This window comes from Pinus tabuliformis, chromosome 4_1 (genome assembly GCF_031772625.1).
Source record: "Pinus tabuliformis cultivar Carrire ecotype Pingquan chromosome 4_1, CPIR1, whole genome shotgun sequence".
In the NCBI taxonomy this organism is placed as follows: Eukaryota; Viridiplantae; Streptophyta; class Pinopsida; order Pinales; family Pinaceae; genus Pinus; species Pinus tabuliformis.
This window is the reverse complement of record NC_142303.1, coordinates 188,317,177-188,339,298: the sequence shown is the minus strand read 5'-3', so window position 1 is coordinate 188,339,298 and position 22,122 is coordinate 188,317,177.

Sequence of the window (22,122 nt, the reverse complement as noted above, 5' to 3'; positions counted from 1 at the left end):
ATCTTCTGATCACACAATCTAGCCCTGTTTTGAACAATTCATTAGAAATCCATGAATACTTTGAACTCTCCTGAATGATTTTCCTTTTCTCATTAGGAAATAAGTGTGGAGGTAGCTTCCCTGTAACCAAATAGTTAGCAATATCTGCATACCAAGGAGTTTTAGTAGTTACTGCAAACAAATATTCATCTGGAAACTTATCCTCTACAGGAGAATCTTCGTCAGTATTTTGGATTCTAGACAAGAAACCAACTACTGTATTTTGTTTTCCTGGTCTATCTAACACAGTAATATTGAATTCTTGTAAAAGTAAAAGCCATCTTGTAACTCTGCCATTAGTAACAGGTTTGTTCATGAGATATCTAATTGCAGAATGATCAGTATGGACAAAAGTTTCATAGCCTGTTATATAATGTCTAAACTTGTTGATTGCATGAACAACGGCTAAGAACTCTTTTTCAGTTACAGTATAATTTAACTCAGTGGGAGTCAAATTTTTACTGGTGTAGTAAATGGCGTAAGGAATTAAATCCTTTTGACCCAACACAGCTCCTAGAGCTGTATCTGAAGCATCTGTAGAAATATGGAAAGGAAGTTTCCAATTTGGTCCTCTAAAAATGGGTGCTTCAGATATTCTTGTTTTTAAAGTTTCAAATGCAGATTGACAGTCAGGATCCCAATTGAATTCATAGTCTTTTATAAGTAATTTGAAGAGCGGAGATGCTATCTTGGTGAAGTTTTCAATAAATCTTCTATAATATCCAGTAAATCCAAGAAAACTTCTAACATCTTTTTGACAATTTGGAATAGGTAACTTGGAGATGACTTCAACTTTTGATCTATCAACTTTAATTCCATCTCCTGAAATATGATGTCCTAAAACAATCCCTTCAGTAAACATCATAAAACATTTTTCATGACTTAATGAAAGATTTGTTTCTTTACATCTTATAAGGACTTTTTCCAAATTTTCCAATGCCTCTTCAAATGAATTACCATAAACTGTAAAATCATCCATATAGACCTCTACACAATCATGAATTAGATCAGAAAAGATTCCTAGTACTGCCCTTTGAAATGTTGCGGGTGCATTACATAATCCAAAAGGAAGTACTTGGTAAGCAAAAGTTCCCCATGGACAGGTAAATGTGGTCTTGTCCTGATCTTCAGGTGCTACCTGAATCTGATTGTAACCACTAAAACCATCCAAAAATGAGAAATACTTTTTGCCTGCTAAAGTATCTAATACGTGATCAATAAAGGGCAAAGGAAAGTGATCCTTCAAAGTTGCCTTGTTCAATTCCCTGTAATCAATGCAAACCCTCCATTTACCATTCTTTTTAGGTACTATAACCAAAGGAGAAACCCACTGGCTATCTAAAATGGGGTAAATGAAGTTTACATTAAGTAACTTTTGGAGCTTTTCTTTCACTATCTCCCTAAGGTTTGGATTCATCCTTCTTTGAGGTTGTCTGATTGGTCTACTATTTTCCTCAATGTAGATGTGATAAATGCAAGTCTTCGGGTCAATACCTTTCATATCGGTATACTCCCATGCAAATGCAGTAGAATGTTTTTGCAAGACTTTGGTTAGCTCCCCCTGTTGTGATTTTTCCAAGTTTCTGTTGATATTCAATGTTTTTCCTGGAAAAATCTCAATGGCAGAACTACCAAACTCTTCCATAGAGAAAAGAGACATTTGTCTAGATGATAGACACTCAATGTCAGAATCCAACTGAAATTATGTGTGGTCATATTCTGAAGATGGTTCAAAGTTTTCTAATGTGTTTAGAATTTGACTATCTTCACTAATCTCAGAAATGGTAAAGACAGGTTGTATAGTATCTTCATCATCAACCCACTCATTATCTCCTATTTCTGTAATTGCTTTTGCTGGAGGATACAGATTGAACTTCTTTGTCGAATTACCATCAGAAATATACATATCCCCAGACCTACAACTTATGAAAGCATCAGTTGTGGCTAGCCAAGGTCTTCCTAAAATAAGAGGATGTCCTCCTAGATTACTCTTGGGAGTTAAAATCATGAAATCCACTGGATATTCCCAAGAGTCTAGGGAGACTGGAATGTCTTCTAATACACCATCTGGTTTAATAATTGATCGATCTGCCAGTTGCAATAAAGTAGGTGTAAAAAGAAGATTAGGAAGTTTTAGCTGTTCCATAGTCTGTCTACTCATGATGTTGATAGCAGCCCCTAAATCAATCAAAGTATTTGGTATTTCTACCCCATTGATATGTGTTTTGACAATTGGACTACCGGGATCTACATATTTCTGCATAGTAATTTTTCCCATCATGATATCTGCAATTTTCCCTACCAGGTGGATCCTTCTGGTATCTCTTGGTTTCCTTCCTGGTCTTTTAAGACTCAACTCCTTTATTGTTTTTGCTAGAATAGGAATCTCTTTAATGGCTTGTAACAAGGGAATCTTGATACAGACATTCTTCAATTCATCTAGAAAATTATAGTCAGGCAACCAAATTTGTTTTTCCACTCCTTTGTCAATTTGTAATCTTTCAGGAAAAGGAGGTGTGGATAAAGATGCAGGTTGGTCAACTATGGGAGTTGTGGGGGTTAACTCGTTTTCTTTTTCTTTTTGAGTGTTTGGGTTTTGAAGAGATGCTTCAGAACCCTTATTGGCTTCAAGAGACTCTTCCTCAAAAATGCTTTGCTCTCGAGCATTTATAGAATGTTTATCTAGGACTCTACCTGATCTGAGTTGTACTTCATTGAGAGGAACAATCATATAGGTAGGAAATTGTTGACCTTCCATCATGTAAGCATTTTGAGGGTTTTTATTATTGGGGTTTGGCAATGGCTGAGAAGGAAGTTGATTTGACTTTTGTTGGAATGGAAGCAAGAGTTAAGAATTTGGATTCTGTTGAGAAGGTTGTTGTTGTTGTTGTTGTGGAAATGGCAATGATAGTTGTGGATTTTGATTTGGAAGTTGTGGAGCTTGTTGGTTTTGAAAAGATGGAGGATATTGGTAAAATTGAGCAAATCTCCCATAAGGATTTTGCATACCTTGTACCCATGATTGAAAAGGATTTTGAGGTTGGGACCAAGGTTGTTGCCAAGGATTCCAATTTGGTGGGGGTTGAAAATTCATATAGTTGCTAAAACCTTGATTTTGTTGCCCCTGCCAAGGTCTCCTTGCAACAAAACAGAGAGATTCTATTGTATTTGGATCTTCTTGAAAGACAGCTTTGAGCCTAGGAATTGAAGGACAATCCTTGGTCTCATGATTCTCTGAACAAATTACACATGTTTCTACAACTTTTGCATCCAAGGGACATTCCCTTAGAGCATGTTTCTTCCTACACTTTGGGCAAAAGATGGCCAAAGCCTCAGCTTCTGCTTTCTGCCTATTGTGAATCTTGAGGGTGTCTAGTTGCTCACTAAGACTCCCTAAGATATCAGTTTTGAATTCATCAAGCATGTTGCCAATCTCAGCCCTACTTACCGATCCAGTTGCAGATTTATTTGCTCTGATGAGAGAAGGATCTCTAGGCCCTTTTTGAGTTTTAGATTTCCCCCTTGAGAGATGGACACATAATTCTGCTATATCAGAAAGTGGAAGTTGAGATATATCTCCCTTTCCCATCATGTTCAAAATATCTATCCATTCATCTCTAATGGATTTTAATAAAAAGGCTTTCAAGGTCTCCTCATCCAAGTTACTCATTTTTGCTCTTTTCAGATTATATTGAAATCTTTCAAGTAACTCCTCCAAGTTTTCATCTTCTTTCTGCATCATTTTGAATACCTCATCCTTGTGATTGGTGGGCATACAATAGTCCAGGTACCTAGCCAAAAATGCTTGTTTCATATCATTCCAAGACCTAATGGATTGAGTGAGTAATCCCATGAACCATTTCAAGGCTGCTCCTTTCAATGTTGAAGGAAACAACTTGAGTTTTTGAGAGTCTTCCAAATAATCATAAGTTCGACACACTACCTCAAACTCAAATAGAAATGTTTCAGGGTCTTCATTCCTAAACCCATGGAAGTTTGGGAGGACAGATGGTGAGATGTTTTTCATTGTGGCTCGGGAGTCCTCATCGACTATAGGAAACCCGAATGAGTTATCCCCATCCCTATTTCCCCCAATGTTACCTCTACCTCCTCCATTGTTTCCTCCTCCTCCTCTACCTCTACCTCTACCAAATCCAGTTGCTCCTTCCTCTGTCATGGTAGTTTCCCTGGAGACTTCAGAGTCTTCTGGTTCTTCTACTAAGGGTGTATGAGAAGGAATTTCTCCCTCTTCTTCAGATGATTCTACTTCTTCAATTACAATTTGTCTCTCTGTAGAAGGAAGGAAAGGATCTCTTTCTAGTTCAGATTCGATGGAAGGTGTGGGAGAGTAGACTCCTGCCTCTTGAATTCCAGGAATCCTAGGGCTAGGAGTGTAAGTTGGAGATGATGGAGGTGTCTCTTGTCTATTCCTTGAAGTAGATGGAGTTGTAAAAATCGAACTTTTGGCTCTAGCTAAAAACCTTCCCCTAGAATCTCTTGCTCTATGCATGTCATTTTTTATTTTTTCTTCAAGTCGGGCTAATAATTCTCTTTCTGATCTTACAGATCACTCTAGGTGCAAGAAGAGAGCATACTCAAGAGACTATTAAACCAATAACTTTCTCTTTTCTGATCCTCCAGATCACATTAAGTGCAAGAGGAGAGCATACTTTGAGATGTTATCAATTTTCCTTCCTTGAAATTTTCTTGTTTTTTTTTTTAAGAATATGGCTACCTAATTTCACTTCCACGGCAACGGCGCCAAAATGTTTGGTCAATTTAGTGATGTCTAAATTGCAACTTTTAAATGTCAACTCGGGGCTCGTAAGCTAATGAAGTGAGGTGTACTATATGTACTTAGATAACCGTTTTCTTAATCTTTTGTCGTTTTTAGCTTTTTTTAAGTTTGTTTTCGAATGTATCTTTCCTACTATGATGTGATGGAAGTGTAATAAAGCAAGTGAAATGTGGATGATTGTGGTGATCTCTAAATGATTTCTCTAAACTTAAAAAGTATTCTACAAGAAAGCTTGAACAACAACTGCAATAAAATCAACTCTTAAAGGAAAATAAAGACATCAAATAAAAGACTAATGACATCGGCCCAGTATCTCTGCTGCTGAATGAAAATGAAAATGAAATCTACATTAAATCCAACTAAAAGTAAGAACAACTATCTCACACTATTTCAACTCTTCAACTTAATATTCTCTATGAAAAGATATCATGAAATGTTAAGCAATGTGAAATCTAAGTGAAACTAAATAAAAGAGACTAGTCACAATACTTTAACTTTCTCTTAACCTTTTGCCTTTCAGCTGAATTTATCATATAAGAAACAGTTATGGATGAGTCAAGTAATGTGAGTTCTAAAGCAAACTAAATCAAGCTATACTAATTGATATTTTGGCTCCCAATAAAGTTATTTGATTATGAAAAATGAACCATCAATAGATGAACAACTTGATATCTAAGAGCAGAAAGTAAATATGCAAGTTAAAGAAATGACAGTAAGGAAAATCAAAACTGCAAAACAATAAAGGTCAGCGACATAGACAAGATGATCACGCATGCCACTAGTGATGAAAAGAAAAGAAGGAAAACTGTCCCGGGCTTGCCTAAGAAACCTACATAACACACTGATCAGTCATGAACATAAAAGTGCAGAAATGTAAATCAACAGAAATCAAAGTTTATGTACAGCTAATATACATGTTGAAAAGAAATAAAAACGCAGCAATTAAAAGACATCTGTACAGCTAATATACATGAAACATGAAAAAGAAATGCAGGAAATTAAAGGTTACTGTACAGGGCTTCAGCAAACAGGGGCCCTCTGCCTGCTTCAGCTGGTTCAAGGAGCAGTTATGCGCTTAAATGCAAAACAGTCTTCTCATGTATTGACAGCAAGTGTAAAGTACAGTGGGGAGCTCAAAATTACATACAAAATGATTACAAAAACGATTAACTCTACAGCGTTCAAGGATGCTTTATTTATAAGGAGAAAGCAAACTACTTTAACGAGATCTATGCTATTCAACCAGCTGTTTAAAAACACGTGAATCCTCTGCATCCTCGGATCTAGGTAACTGTCATCGTGTTCATTCAATCTGGAGAATATGGTTATTGGATTCGTGCTTCTAGGTTGTCTCCGTGGCTGAGGATGATGCCACCTAGCTTCACGTGCCCAAAAACAGAGCAACGCAGAGCCGTGCCATCGCTGAACACTTCTGTTGACCGGTATTTGCCTCCTCGTTGACCGCGGGCTTTTATGGTTGTTCTGGGTGATTTGGAGGGACACGTGCCATGTCCTTGACCCCTGGAACTTGCCCATGTGGCTCATCTTCTCAGAGGACACCTGTAACATATCGTTTAATAAAACAGCTGCAGAATCCTGTGCTGGCTGCAGAAACCTGGATCAGCTACGGAAACCTGTGTTGGCTGCGGAAACGCAGCATTCTGAACCAAAATTCTAAACCAAACAACAGTCACTTAGCATAGTTAGAAAACCATGTAAAAAGTCCTAAAATACAATGATTTAACCAACTTGGTGGATGAAATGAGTGGGAAAAGGAGGCTGAGAGGTGTATGGGAAGGTACAGGTTCAAGGCTCTACATTAAGCATGGTTTGATGTTACCCTAGATTCTACCTTTCTCAGCTTGAGGTAGATTTAGGCCCTAACAGAGTCTATGTCATCAATAATATTATGCATGCAAGAGGATTCAAGATGATAGCCTCTATTACAATAAGGACACTTGGACTTTCCTTTCCTTCCCTTCTTACCCTTGGAGGTGGAGGAATCATCTGGAGGTTTTGGATTTCCTCCCTTTCTTGGATCTGGATCCCTTTCCTTTCCTTTACCTTTGGATTGTTGGTTTGGTTTCAAGTTGGACTTTCATTTTTTATGCATGGAAAGTGCATGTGCATTTGAAGACTTTAATGAACCCATCTTTATGATATTATCCTACTCATGAATAGGAGAGACTTGATAAATGCATCAAGTTTGCACATTTTCCATTTATCTCTAGTTGCAAGTCTAACTGTATGGAATCTAGAAACAAAGAAAACATATTCACGACATAATTTATACAAAATAGAAATGATCAATTAACCTTCCTGTAGTCATGTAATTGAAGAAGCAATTATTTAATTTTCATAAAGAAATCTTGAATGTTCTCAAAGTTGTTTGGATCTAGGGAATTTAGATCATTTTCAAGAATATGATCCTACATCTCATCCTGCTTTCCAAATAAATTCTCAAAGGTTTCCCAAACCTCATTCAAAGTGGTGCATATGTCCACATGGAAATGTAATTTTGGAGATATGTTAAACAATATAATACCAAAATCATCATCCATCCTATTGAATTGTTTGGATTTTTCAATGGCGGAATCGGGTCCATCTTCCAAATTCATAACTATTCGATACAAGACTTTGCCTCTGAGGTGAAGAAAAATATTTGGCTTCCATTAGAAGTAGTTATATAGAGTGAGAATAGTTGAATATGGGAACTCTATTCTTTCGCCTTCTAGGTGTAGCAGTAATTGTAGCAATTCTCTAATATTCTGATCCAAAAATCGAATCTCCCAACAATCTCCAATTCTTGATCTTCAAACATAAAAAATATTATTTATGAAACTTATCTAGGACTTTATAGCTCTGATACTATGTTAAATTATTAGAGCAAAAATATGGATCTAGTTGAATAATAATGACATAAACTTGCAAGGATTGAAAAAGAAAATTGGAATAGAGAATGAATTTGATTCATGAATATTGGTTTGAGGATCAATACATAAATCAACTAATTTAATCTTAGTTGTACATGCAATAACTAAGGCTAAATAAAGCCAACTAAATCTAAGTGTGCTTTATGTTATGTTAATATGCACATGCACCATATGAAAGCACTAGAGTTAACTAAATAAAGCCAAGTACACACCACATGTAAGCATTACATTTAACTAATGCTAACTAAGAGCACATTAAATGCAAGAACTAGAGTTTAACTAAAGCTAATTAAGTCTAAGTGCATGTACACAAAACCCCCTACCCCCCCCCCCATAAGCATACCTTAGGTGAGTATGATGCAAATATGAATGAGCCCCAATGACAATGCCATTTTAGGTACCCATGTATAATGCATGAAAAGAGGAAAGAGGGAAAACCTAGTGGGAAGAACCCCACCCCCCCCCCCCCCCCCTCAAAATATAATGTAAAAAGTAGAGAAAAGACAACTATTAGGTAGTCGTGTCCTTCACCCCAAGACGATCTCACAGAAATTGAAACTTCTTCTCAGTGAATGTGATCCAAGATCTTTTTCTTATAGATGCATCAGAATTACATGGAACAGATCTTATAAACCATGGAACTTAAAAGCACATAAAACAATGCAGAAATAACACGATAAGAAAGAAACCATGACACAAAGATTTGATTACAGAGTTCGTCAAATTTGGACTACGTCTTCAGGCCTTGCTCAATAGTGGGGAGGCCTTCATTCATTAAGTGGCATAAAATGAGATAAAAGTACAAGAAACATTCCTTACAATCCTTATACCTGCAAGCTGGAATATGGGTGAAGAATGGAGAGCCCAACTTCAAAGATAGACAATACCACTGAAATACTGGCACAAAATCATGCAAAAATGCCTATCTGAACAACTAATTTAGATAATCAGGTTTTCTATAACTTCTTGGATCCTCCATGCTACTTAAGGCGAGGTCTCAACTTGCTACTAGGTAAGGGTCTGTTATGCTCAATAGCTTCTGAAATAATCTTCCCGTCCTCTCTTGCCTTTCTCTGACATGGATGGTCCTTTATATAACCTGGTAGAAAAATCCCTCAATACCTAGGTAGTTCTAAACAAATGATGAAGTTTAGAAAGTGGGCATTTTCCAACAGACTTTCTTGAGGCCCGGAATACTATGTGTAAATGACCCTTACAAACATAGAAAAACCCCTTTAATTGCATGTTGAACTCAGAGACCTTTTACTATCATCGTTTCCCCACAATCAGTGGTTTCATTGGCGTATAGACCAACCTATACATCAAGCGGCCTGTGATACAGCACACCCACTGGGAATATTAAACATAACATATAAAATATCAGATCTGGAAACCCCATCACAAATCGCAATTGACGTGGAACCGGGGTTGGCACTCCATACTACTGCTCCCCTTTTGTGAACTGCGATTGCGATATATCGCATCACAACTGGACTATGCCAAGGCCGATTCGTAAACACTAATCCCCTCTTATCCCTGATATACGATATTGCATTTACAACTGGTATCCTATCGGGGCCGCTTCAGAAACACTTTTCCTTTTTGCGATGGGCGATTGTGATTTGATCACATCACAACCATAACTCTCTTGGGGCCAATTTTATTTAACCTACGACCTCTTCCTCTTGTGATCTGTGATATGTGGTACCATACTTCACACTCCCCCATTCGCTAAGAGTGTCTACCACGTAATCTCATACTACCACCTAGACAAGTCAAACATAAACTTTGACTTGCTCTAACTTCTTCATATGAACTTGGATTTGAGTGTCGTTCACAATGTTGGAATCAGGATGATGAAAACTTCGATCTGATGCTAATTTTATCCAAATTCTACCACTTTGAGTTTAAGCCTTTTACCATGCCACTAGTACTTCTTTAAAGATCCACCTGGATCAATCCTCCCCACTAAGAGATTTTGGAATGCTAAAAGTCTTTTATGTTAATTGGAAAGTGAGGGAATTTATCCCTCGCTTTCTCTTTCTCCATCCATCAATCTTTAATTGGATGCATTCCTATGAATCCAACTCCAATGTATTCCAAATCTCCCCATTGTGAAGTCTTAGTTTTCCTATCGAAAATGATATCTTTGAGTAACTTTCCTAGATACTCTGGTGAAGAATTCTCCGTTATTGGAATCTGTGCAACCTCTTCAGTATCCATAATCAATGGAGGTACATAAAGCTTCAGGTTTTCAATATTCACTACTGAGTACATTTGCATATATGCAGGAAAGTCAAGACAAAAAGCATTGTCTTCAATATTTTCCAACATGGTGAAGGGACCATATCGAATGGGTCTAAATTTCTTCCCTTCTAACTTCATTCTATCCTTGCTGATGTGAAGCCATACCTTGTCCCCAACTTGAAACTAATGGTAAACTCGATGCTTATAACTTCTAGCTTACCGAGCCTGACTTTTCTCCGACTGCTCATGTACTACCTGATGAATCACCTATATCCACAGAATAAAATTTCATGCTTTGTCCATGGGTAGGTAACCAAAACATGTCTTGAATGGTGAGCTTTGTGTGGATGAATGTGCTGCTCGATAGTATGCATGTTTCACATAAGGAAGTTTTTCATCCCACAACTTGGGATGTTTTCCACAATAGACTCATAAAAAGTGTACCACGGTGCGGTTGATGACCTTTGTCTACCCATTGGTCTATGGATGAAATGTCATGCTTCTTTCCAGCTTAATGTCCATCTTTCTCCACAAGCTGGTCCAGAACTCTCCAAGAAAGCGAGAGTCTCATTCTGACACAATAGATGTGGGCAACCCAAAATAGACCAAACATGCTAAAAGAAAAGATAAGTAATCTACCCAATAGTGATCTATTTTTTACAAGTCATTAAAATACAAATTCTACTAAAACTATCCATGATGACATAAAAATAGTCGCGACCTTTCCTACACATAGGAAAACTGCCTACAAAATCCATGGACACACTTTCCCATGATCGACTCAAAATAGGGAGTGGTGTGTAGACCCCAAGTTTTCTATTAGAGGGCTTTGAAACAGAACACAACACACAGCCCTTTACAAAGCAAGTCACAATGTTTTTCATATGAGGCCAAAAACAAAACCTTTGTCAATGACATAAAGTTTTTTCAACCACGAAATGACCAGACACTAGAGAGGTATGAGCCTCTCAAATTACATGTACCCTTTCATCAATGGGTATGCACAGTTGTTGGGCACCGAATCTGGCTATCTTTCTATCCATTTTCATCATCCCTTTTAACCCTTTTTGTACTTATTTACCCATGTGGCTATGCTAAAATTATAAGGTAAATACCCCTGACTTGTCTCATTGGAATATTTTAATTAATGAAGTAAATTCACAGAGTCTTATCTATTTGCAGCACTGAATTGAATGTTTGACTGTAGCTTGGAGAACAGGAACCCTCGCTTCATCATTTCACAATAGATCTGGTAACGGCCAGCCCTAAGGAGGCCGTGCAGTTGGAGTCACGATCCCCTGAAACTATTCTTGGGCCTTTTTGCTATCTCAGTTATCTGGTGTTGGTGTCGTTCCAACTGATGTAAATTTCTGCATATGTGGTTACCTTGTTTCAGGGAGACATGTTATTCTACCATGCTGTGTATAAAAGAGAGATTGCTCCTGTAAATGGGGGTTCTCCCATCGACATTGTAATCACCTGTTACATATCAATAAAGTATCACTTGTTTTATTGTTCCAATCTTCTTCGTGACTAATGCAGCCCTGATCAGAGAGCTGGGCCAGCTCTTCTGATCAGGTGTTGCATCTTTGTGTGTGTGTGTTATTTCTTAGTTTATGCTTTCTATTACAGCTCTTTAATATTTATGATTATTTCGGGAATTCTGTAGTTAAATTAATCTTACAGCCATGCTTTGAATCTTAACTACGAACCCTTGGTCGGAACGGATTGCGCTTTGCCCCTACATATACCTTGCATGTTGCCTTGAAAGGATACGCACCGGGATTGATAAATTAATGTTGGAATAGGATGAATAAATCATTCATACCTGGACACCAACATTTTGGCGTCGTTTCCGGGGAGGCTAACAAGGTGCAAATAATGATCCGGACCAACCAAAGGGTCAATCTCTCGTCCTGGGGAGAGAACGAGTTTTCTCACTCTACTTCAGGTCCTGAGCGTAGGTGTTCTTTCTGCTTGTTCATTTTGTTTTCCCTTTTTGTTGATTTTGGGCCATTCTCTTGTCCTGGGGAGGGAGGAGTCTTTTGACACCCTGCTCCAGGCCCTCAGTTAGATTTATTTCTTTTAACCCTTGTGTGTTTTCTTCTTGGGAAAAACCCTAGCTTTTACCTAAGGAGGGAGGAGTCTTTTAATGCCCTGCTTCAGATCTGGAAGTATTAGGTCTTCTCGTCATTTAGTGTTTGTTTCTGGTTCTTGTCTCAGGAAGGGAGGAGTCCTTTGACGCCTTGCTCTGGGCCCGAAACCCATGTTTTTTTTTTTTGTTTTACTACTTTTCATTTTGTGAGTTCTTATCCTGGGGAAGGAGTAGTCCTTTGACACCTTACTCCAAGATTGAAGCATCGTAGGTTCTGTTGAGGGCCCTGAAGTCGAGTCAACAACAAGGGGGATACCCACCCGGTCCGGAACCTGGTTGGCGGCTCATTGCCCGTTTGTAGTAGCGGGTCCGACTGGGGATAACGGGACCAGCTTCCCGATGCGTGGGATGTGTGTGTGTGTGTGTAGAGTTTGTTTATGTTAGTTCTAAAGACATTCTACAACTAATGTAAATCTAACTTGTAAACTTGAACCTAAGCTACTATAATTTAATGGAAATAACACACAAGATCTACACTAACCCGGGATATATATATGTTTCTTCCATTATGCAATCTAAAAAGATTTCATACAATAACTGGTAATAAAGATTATTCAGCCATTATAAGAATATAAACCGTTCAAGATGAACTGTTCTGCCTAAGAAGTTAAACAGAACAGTTGTGAATAGCATATCGCATAATCAAATCATTCGCATATCGAGCATAAATCGATAAGTCCACCGTACAAAAGTGCCAAATGATAACCCATGTGTTCATACATTAACATGCAAACAATATCAGCCGTATATCGCTCTGGGAATACAAGTAGAAATTAATCAAGAGATAAAAGTACCATTTATGACTAATTCTTACTCACAGACTTCAAGCAATAACGATCTATCTCTACTTGATTCTAACATCTACCAAGAGTATAGAAGTGCAACATCAGTAGCAGACATTAAAAATACAAACATAAATAAATCACGATCCTTCCATTCATCAAAACCTCCTCTGAGGGTGCAGAAGTGCATGTTCTGAGGATAAGTTTTTGACAAATTTCTGGACCCTTCTCCATTGCAATGAGAAGGGTTGAAATACTACTATCTAATCCTAATAATAGTATTATTACAAAATTTAGGATACGGTTCTCAAATGACCGCCCTTTTTCTAATTCAGTAAAACAAAAAGCAAGAAAAAACAACTTTCTAAATGAAATTACTTCTTAATTTGGTCTCTGAAATTGCAGCTTTCAAGCATGGGCTTGAGAAGAGTCGGTTGGCTGACTTCTGTGCTTAACTGGGCTGCGAAAACGGCATCCATAAGAGCTGGCGCTACTTTCTCGGCCGCGTTCATGATGCATCTTATGGTCATGCATTGGCTGTGGGGCTTAACTAAGTAAGTCCAATAACTTTCCCAGTTTAGTCTAGCCAATGCCTGAATTGTCTTCCCGTTTGCCTGTGCCTTCTGCTTCCATTCTGCCTTCAACTGTAACATGCTTGGTAAGTACCCCGGGGTGGACTCTGAAATCAAATTGGCCCTGTGTAAATTTTCATTCACACAGTCGATAAGTATGCTCGCCTGTGTCGCCGCTGACTCCGCTGCCTGTTCCGCCTGTGTGATTTGTTCGTCCCACTTATTGAAGAGCAGTTCCTTATGATTCTCATTAATTTTGGGTGCCCCTGCTCTTTTCCCTTCCTCGTCATTTTGCCAAGCCAGATATTCTGTTACTCTCTTGTTGGCCTGGTCATAGTCATTCCGCAATTCCACCACCTGGCTGGTGATCTTGTCGCTCAGCTCAAAAAAATGCCTCCACTGTGATATTCTGCATACCATATCTTCCTGTTGCTGTGACAGTTGGTCGTTCAAGCCGATGGACTCCGAAATAAACTCCGTCAGCTTGGGTTCATCCTTGTGCATTTCTTGCACCGTCTGCAGTTGTTTTTCTTTTTCTTCAATACTTCTTTGGTGGCTCACCTGCATCTGGCGAAAGCTGTCTTGTAACTCTTCAAGCTGCTTGGAGGCTTCAGCATTCTCATTGGCTTGTTGCAACTGTTGTTGCAGCAATTGTATTTGACTTTCGCGCTCTTTTAGAAGTTTCTGAACTTCAGAAGCCTTGTCGATAGTCGCAGAAGCATATGCTCCTGCAATCTGAGACAATTTCGTGATATTGTTAGTTGGATTGTTATTCGGGTCTCTCCACAAGACATCTAGGTGTTCAGCATTTTGAGATAGTGCATTTTCAAGATTTCTTTTCTTTCTTTGTCTTCTTACAACTGCCTTGTGCTGTGGGCTGTAGAATACGTCCAGTGGAGGGATCTCTTCTACGCTAAGTAGAAGTTCTGAAGATGGAGCGATAGAAAGATGCTCCATTTCTGCGGTACTACTGACTATGGTTGAGAAAACCTCTTGCACCACCTGTGTGTTATTCACAGGTGTTTTCGGGACTTGACCTTCAAGATTAATTAGTTCGTTGAAGGTCTCCCATTCTTTATCTAGTTCTGCTGTAACAAGAGGTGCTTCGGTGACGGGAGGGGGAACTTCTTTTGGTGGCGAGGTGGCAACTTGCTGCTGAGCCATCGAGCTTGACTGAGCCATGTCCTTGATTATTTCTTCGTTCCTCTCTTCTTTGTGGACAGACTCTTCAGGATCTGGAGATATTTCTTTTACGGCGCTGGAATCAGATTTGGAGGCGTTGGAGTGTTCACTGAGGCTGATGCTCGGAGTGGGTTCTCTGGTAGCTATTCGCAGTGTTTCCAGTGGAACATTAGCCAGCCTTCTTTCTCTATACAACCTGAATTTCCGGAGGTCGTCCTGGGACAGCCTCGCCTGAGCTTCCTGCAAAACTTCTTCGAGCGAGTTCTTGCCCTGAAAGAGATCGTCAAACAGATCTTTTTGCCCAGAGAACACACTTATCCTGACGTTAGTTGTGAATTCCTGGGCCACCTTATTGGGATCAAATGGCCTTGGTGAGAATTTAAATAGTTGGAGACACGTCACGTTCTCCACCTCGCCAAAAGCGTGTCCTACATCAAATAAAGAGAAGGCCCCACATGTGACTGGGAATTGAGGCCAAATGGCCTTCTTTTTGTTCTTTAGGTCCTTAGTTAAACCGCCTTCAGAACAAGTCTGATATGCGATCTCTCGGGCTAACAATTTATCTGGGATGTACAAGGGTAGGACATGTGGGGGTACTGTGCTTCCAAAAACTCGGATGTATGTAAACCACTCTTCCCCAAACCATCTTGCGATGTGGGTGATATCAATCTGTGCCTCGGGAGAGCACCTTGGGGGGTCTTTATCGTATATTATTTTATGTATGGGCAACATAAGTCCATGACAAATCCGGTAAAAATGGGGGGCGAATTGGGAATCCCACAAGATTTTATGATAGATGTGAATAGGCAATGGGTCCTGGGTGGTCCATTGCCAACCCATAGTAGGGAATTTCGACACAAGACAAACAGAATCCATTATATAGGCAGATAAATAAAAAGGCGGATAGACCCTTTGGGAGTAGGATCTCTTAGAACGGTAGTGGAGGACTGCCATGTACAGAGTGTCAGAAAGGATTTTGGCCCAATCGACTATCTCAGAGCTAGTCGCGGCATCAATCAGCGGTAGCCATTCAGGTGAAAATTTATTAATATCTGGCTTATCGAATATTCTACAGAGCATGGCTGCGACAAAGCAATAGGGAGAAGTAAGAGAACCAGTGCTATACATACCGTTCTTATCTTTCTTTAATGGCTCATCTCTTCTTGACCACTCCTTAGTTGTGTCTGATAGGTCCGGATTTTCTACTGCGAACTTCTCAACAAACTCTGCGTTGTAGGTCGCTTGCGGCTCAGGTAGATGATACATGAGCTTCAGGTCTTGAGCTGCAAACGATCCTATGGGCCCATGTCCCTGGACCTTGAACTGTCTATGGTGCAACTCCGCATCATCTAGTATCCATTTGATCATGTCTGTGTATGGCAGGATCTTTGGCCTCGCTGCTATTCTATGGAGGAAAGAACATGCTAGATCTTCTAGGAATGCCTCTGAAGAACGTGATGCACCCGCGACAGCAGCAGTTACCTTGATTATTCTCGGATTTTCTTCCTCCAATATCCTATACATGCCTTCCCAAGTTGAGATGCCTGCATCTTTATTGCATGCAGTATCTGTGTAGAGGGGCGCCATCTCTTTGGTCTTTTCCCTTGTCTCTGAGCTTTGAGCTTTGTTCTTCTTCCCCATCTCGCTTAGCATTTCTGTTCGGTTTTGCCTTCGCACTTTGCTCCTGCAGGTTACGAGCGAAAATGGAAAGGTTGATCAGAAAGGTGATGGGAGAGTTTTAAATGCAAGAGATAGATTAGATACGCCACCTTACGTGAAACAAATACGCATTAAGGCACGCGTCTTTATGCCACTTAATAACTGACAACTAATTCATTACTAACATTAAAAGCGCATAATTTCCAAGTCAGTTTATAGTAAGTGGATTTTCTTTGGGAGGCGTGCGCGAAGGAGTCGTACTAAGGTGCTTTTATGACTTGCCAATGCATCCTCGCATGTCGCGCGATCGCAAAGGTTAGTGATCGCAACATCGCAGATCGCCATATCGCAGATCGCAATGATTCAAATATTTGCCAACGTGCCCAGCCTCATTTCTGCGATATGCGATCGCGCGATCGCAACATCGCAGATCGGCGGACTTTGAAGCTTTTCTTTATGGACGCTAGTGTATTGCGATGCGATGTTGTTCATTAATACCGAGGCGATGTGCATATTGGTTTTTAGAGGTGAAACGAAGGCATCTCTTTGATTTTTTGTGAAGCAATCTTAGGATCTGCTTTTATGAACACAGGTCTAGGCTTAAGCTGTCTCAGAAACCTTTCCTACGCTTATGCTTGCGATTTCGAAAGAAACCAATGTTTTTTTTTTTTCAAAAACATTTAACTAAGGGTCCCCATTCAATCTAGCATCATGGCTGATACTAGTTTGAATGGGGGGGGGTTGTTGCTGGCCACAACAAATGGCGATTCACTTGGGAGAACCAGTTATCTCTGCTCTTCTTCTATTGACATTTTCAGGCTCTTCAAAAAATTTTCTCAGGGAATTCGAACTTTATTATAAAAAGATAAAAACAAACACTACCTCAAAGCTTCAATGATGTTTTGTTTTAGCCCCATTCTATTCCAATTACTTGCCTTCCCAAGTTGTCTTCGAGTTTAGATCAGTTATTACTTGGTCTTGTAAAACACAAAATAAAGTGTCCTTTATGTATCAACCCTTCTTTAAGAATGCCCCCTTGTTGTAGGTAGAGCCACTGCTGCCAGCAGGCATCCATAGCCTCGACAGGGTTACCTATTATCCAGGAATGATCCTTTATCCTGCTTCAGGTTTTCGCAACTTTTTCAGAAGAATTATCCCTTTCTTGATGCTTTTTTCTTTTTTTTATTCTCTAAAGAACAGTGTCTTGGTTTGGTGGCCAAATTATGACACAGTCATTCATTTGATTTATACTTTTGCTGAACAAGCTGGCTCGTGATGAGACCCCTTGTCTTTTGATCGCAACAATCTTGAGTCGTTGCCCTGTTTTGGTAGACAGTCTTGGCAAAGTCAGCAAGTTATAATATCTATGATTATGATAAGTCGGCTCGTGATGAGACCTCTTATTCTTTGAGATATGGCATCTCTCTAGGTCATTCCTCTGAATGTTTCATTTTCCTTTAGCAGGGAGGCAGTCAAATTCTCTTTCCTTAAGAAAGTTCTGGACGACAATGATAGGGCTACTTTTGATAATGGCTGTTTTCACAGAGAATCTTTATTCTAATATTGATACCTTTTATTGTGTTGATCTAAAACGAATTCCTCACTGAGATAGCTTTCTTTAAAATTTTCTGGGTTTGAACTTCAACATCATCTCTGGGTTAAAGATCTATTAACAATAAGGACCGGATTCCCACAAGATCAGCTGTTCACAAAAGCCGAAATTCCAAAATCTTTAGCAGAGACAAGGTTTCTTGAGTAAAGGTCAAATACTGTTTAGCCAGAACAAACTTTATTTGGGATAGGCAATTATTATCTAGGGCCATGTAGAGAATACAACTGACATTGCCTATCATTATTGAAAGCAAAACTAATATCCTATCTAAATTACCGCTACTCCTACTCTAATTAAAAATAGGAAATAATTAAGAAAAATGATATTTCCAATGGAACCAACGATTCATTATTATTCCTAGCCGTATGGGTCTCCCAAGCATTAGTAAAAATAATTGAATTCCCCTTGGATAGAAATTGTTGGCTAGGAAATGGGAACCCATAAATTTAGTTGGAATCTTGTCTGATTTCATCTTCTCATGATAGGTTTTTTCCAACTGAGTAGCTATTGGATCACAAAAATTGGGATGAATCTCTTTTGTAAATCGGTGATCTTTCAATAGAAAGGATAACAAGCCGAATTGTGAAATAGGTTGTTTAATCTCGATGGCTTGTAGCCCGTTGATTGTTAACTTTGAGTTTTTAGCGATTCCGTTTGAAATGAGAGTTTTTATATATAAATTGCCAGAATCTAATCTATCAAAGTTTTGAAAATTTAAAAATAAATCCGATTTTGTACAAAATGAAAGTGAGTGAAAAGGAAATGATTGGGTATCTATATATACAGTGGTGTCGCACGTCTGGGAGTTACTTGAAACTCTGTGTTTTTCACAAGAACTGGCCGGGTTCTGTGAATCAGGAACTAAATCATGATTGCGATCAGGGATGGAGATCTCCTCTGGATATGAATCGTAGATAGGAGCATGGTCTCGGACAGTAAAATTATTCAAATGAGATTTTGCTTTGAGATGAGGGTCAGACAGAACAGTTTCTGATCTAAGATGTTTCTTATAATCTGACCCTAGTTGAGTTACTTGCGACAATTCAATATCATCATAATTATCAAAGCAACTATCACGAAAGACTTTACAATTTTCCCTAGGTCCCTCTTTTTCATTATGTGTTTTTAGACAAGGGAGATGAGGCAGCTCTTGCTTGATATGAATCGTAGACTGTGATATAGAGATCTCTTTATTTCGGAAACCCAATGATGTCTCGTTTGAATAACCCTCTGTTGGAATAGACTTGATACTATGAGGGAGAAGATCGTCATTACTAAAAACATCGGGGTAAAGAGAAAAATGTGGATCCGGAACAATGTATTTAAAATCATCAAATAAACCTCGTTCATCAGATTCACAATAAGCATCAGGCTTTAGATCATACCTTTTTTCGTCGATACTTTTCGAAAGAGAAACAGTAGGTGGATCAAACCTTGGCACCAGGAGTTGTTGATTTGAAATGATGTTGTCTGACTTTATATTAAAGTCAACTTCTGATGTCAGGGCACCCTCCATTTCAGTACTTTCGCCTACGTTTTCTGATGTTAGAGCATGCAAAACTCCTAGGCTAAATTCTGTCTAATCAGGTACCGGAGGTAGGAAACACTCATCATAATCCGAAGATTCTTCATCTGTGAGTTCATCCTCAAGATCATATTGTAGACATTTAAGATGAAATCGTATATTGAAATCCCTTACGGGTTCGTCTTGTTTCCGCAGATGGTCGATTTCATCATATACCTGGTCGTATTCATAGCAATCAAATTCCAAGATGAAAGCTCTAACGAATTGGTCCCAGCTGTGGATTGATGCAACTGGGAGGTTTCTGCACCATCTTCTAGCTTCTGTTGTGAATGTAAGAGTGAAAATCCTGCATAAAACGCCTTCGTCAATTTTTTGAATATCAGCACTCAAAACTCTTTGAATAAAATGCAGGGCGTGATGAAATGCAGAAGAATTATTCTCACCATTCAATTTTACCTGAGATAGCAGTCTTACCACATCTGGTGGAGTGTTGGAAGAGGTAGGAACCTGGATGCAACTCCAAATAGGAATTCTATGAGCAGGCATCCTTTTCCAGGATTTTCTAGTTTAAAAACATTCCAACAGACAATATGCTCATGCCCTCCTTCTAGCGCCAGAAATGTTGAGGGCCCCGAAGTCGGGTCAACAACAAGGGGGATACCCACCCGGTCCGGAACCTGGTTGGCGGCTCCTTGCCCTGTTTGGAGTAGCAGTCCGACTGGGGATAACGGGACCAGCTTCCCGATGCGTGGGATGTGTGTGTGTGTGTAGAGTTTGTTTATGTTAGTTCTAAAGACATTCTACAACTAATGTAAATCTAACTTGCAAACTTGAACCTAAGCTACTATAATTTAATGGAAATAACACACAAGATCTACACTAACCCGGGATATATATATGTTTCTTCCATTATGCAATCTAAAAAGATTCATACAATAACTGGTAATAAAGATTCTTCTTCAGCCATTAAAGAATATAAACCGTTCAAGATGAATTGTTCTGCCTAAGAAGTTAAACAGAACAGTTGTGAATAGCATATCACATAATCAAATCATTCGCATATCGAGCATAAATCGATAAGTCCACCGTACAAAAGTGCCAAATGATAACCCATGTGTTCATACATTAACATGCAAACAATATCAGTTGTATATCGCTCTGGGAATACAAGCAGAAATTAATCAAGAGATAAAAGTACCATTTATGACTAATTCTTACTCACAGACTTCAAGCAATAACGATCTATCTCTACTTGCTTCTAACATCTACCAAGAGTACAGAAGTGCAACATCAGTAGCAGACATTAAAAATACAAACATAAATAAATCACGATCCTTCCATTCATCAAAACCTCCTCTGAGGGTGCAGAAGTGCATGTTCTGAGGATAAGTTTTTGACAAATTTATGGACCCTTCTCCATTGCAATGAGAAGGGTTGAAATACTACTATCTAATCCTAATAATAGTATTATTACAAAATTTAGGATACGGTTCTCAAATGACCGCCCTTTTTCTAATTCAGTAAAACAAAAAGCAAGAAAAAACAACTTTCTAAATGAAATTACTTCTTAATTTGGTCTCTGAAATTGCAGCTTTCAAGCATGGGCTTGAGAAGAGTCGGTTGGCCGACTTCTGTGCTTAACTGGGCTGTGAAAACGGCATCCATAAGAGCTGGCGCTACTTTCTCGGCCGCGTTCATGATGCATCTTATGGTCATGCATTGGCTGTGGGGCTTAACTAAGTAAGTCCAATAACTTTCCCAGTTTAGTCTAGCCAATGCCTGAATTGTCTTCCTGTTTGCCTGTGCCTTCTGCTTCCATTCTGCCTTCAACTGTAACGCGCTTGGTAAATACCTCGGGGTGGACTCTGAAATCAAATTGGCCCTGTGTAAATTTTCATTCACACAGTCGATAAGTATGCTCGGCTGTGTCGCCGCTGACTCCGCTGCCTGTTCCGCCTGTGTGATTTGTTCGTCCCACTTATTGAAGAGAAATTCCTTATGATTCTCATTAATCTTGGGTGCCCCTGCTCTTTTCCCTTCCTCGTCATTTTGCCAAGCTACATATTCTGTTACTCTCTTGTTGGCCTGGTCATAGTCATTCCGCAATTCCACCACCTGGCTGGTGATCTTGTCGCTCAGCTCACAAAAATGCCTCCACTGTGATATTCTGCATACCATATCTTCTTGTTGCTGTGACAGTTGGTCGTTCAAGCCGATGGACTCCGAAATAAACTCCGTCAGCTTGGGTTCATCCTTGTGCATTTCTTGCACCGTCTGCAACTATTTTTCTTTTTCTTCAATACTTCTTTGGTGGCTCACCTGCATCTGGCGAAAGCTGTCTTGTAACTCTTCAAGCTGCTTGGAGGCTTCAGTATTCTCATTGGCTTGTTGCAACTGTTGTTGCAGCAATTGTATTTGACTTTCACGCTCTTTTAGAAGTTGCTGAACTTCAGAAGCCTTGTCGATAGTCGCAGAAGCATATGCTCCTGCAATCTGAGACAATTTCGTGAGATTGTCAGTTGGATTGTTATTCGGGTCTCTCCACAAGACATCTAGGTGTTCTCAGCATTTTGAGATAGTGCATTTTCAATCTTTCTTTTCTTTCTTTGTCTTCTTAC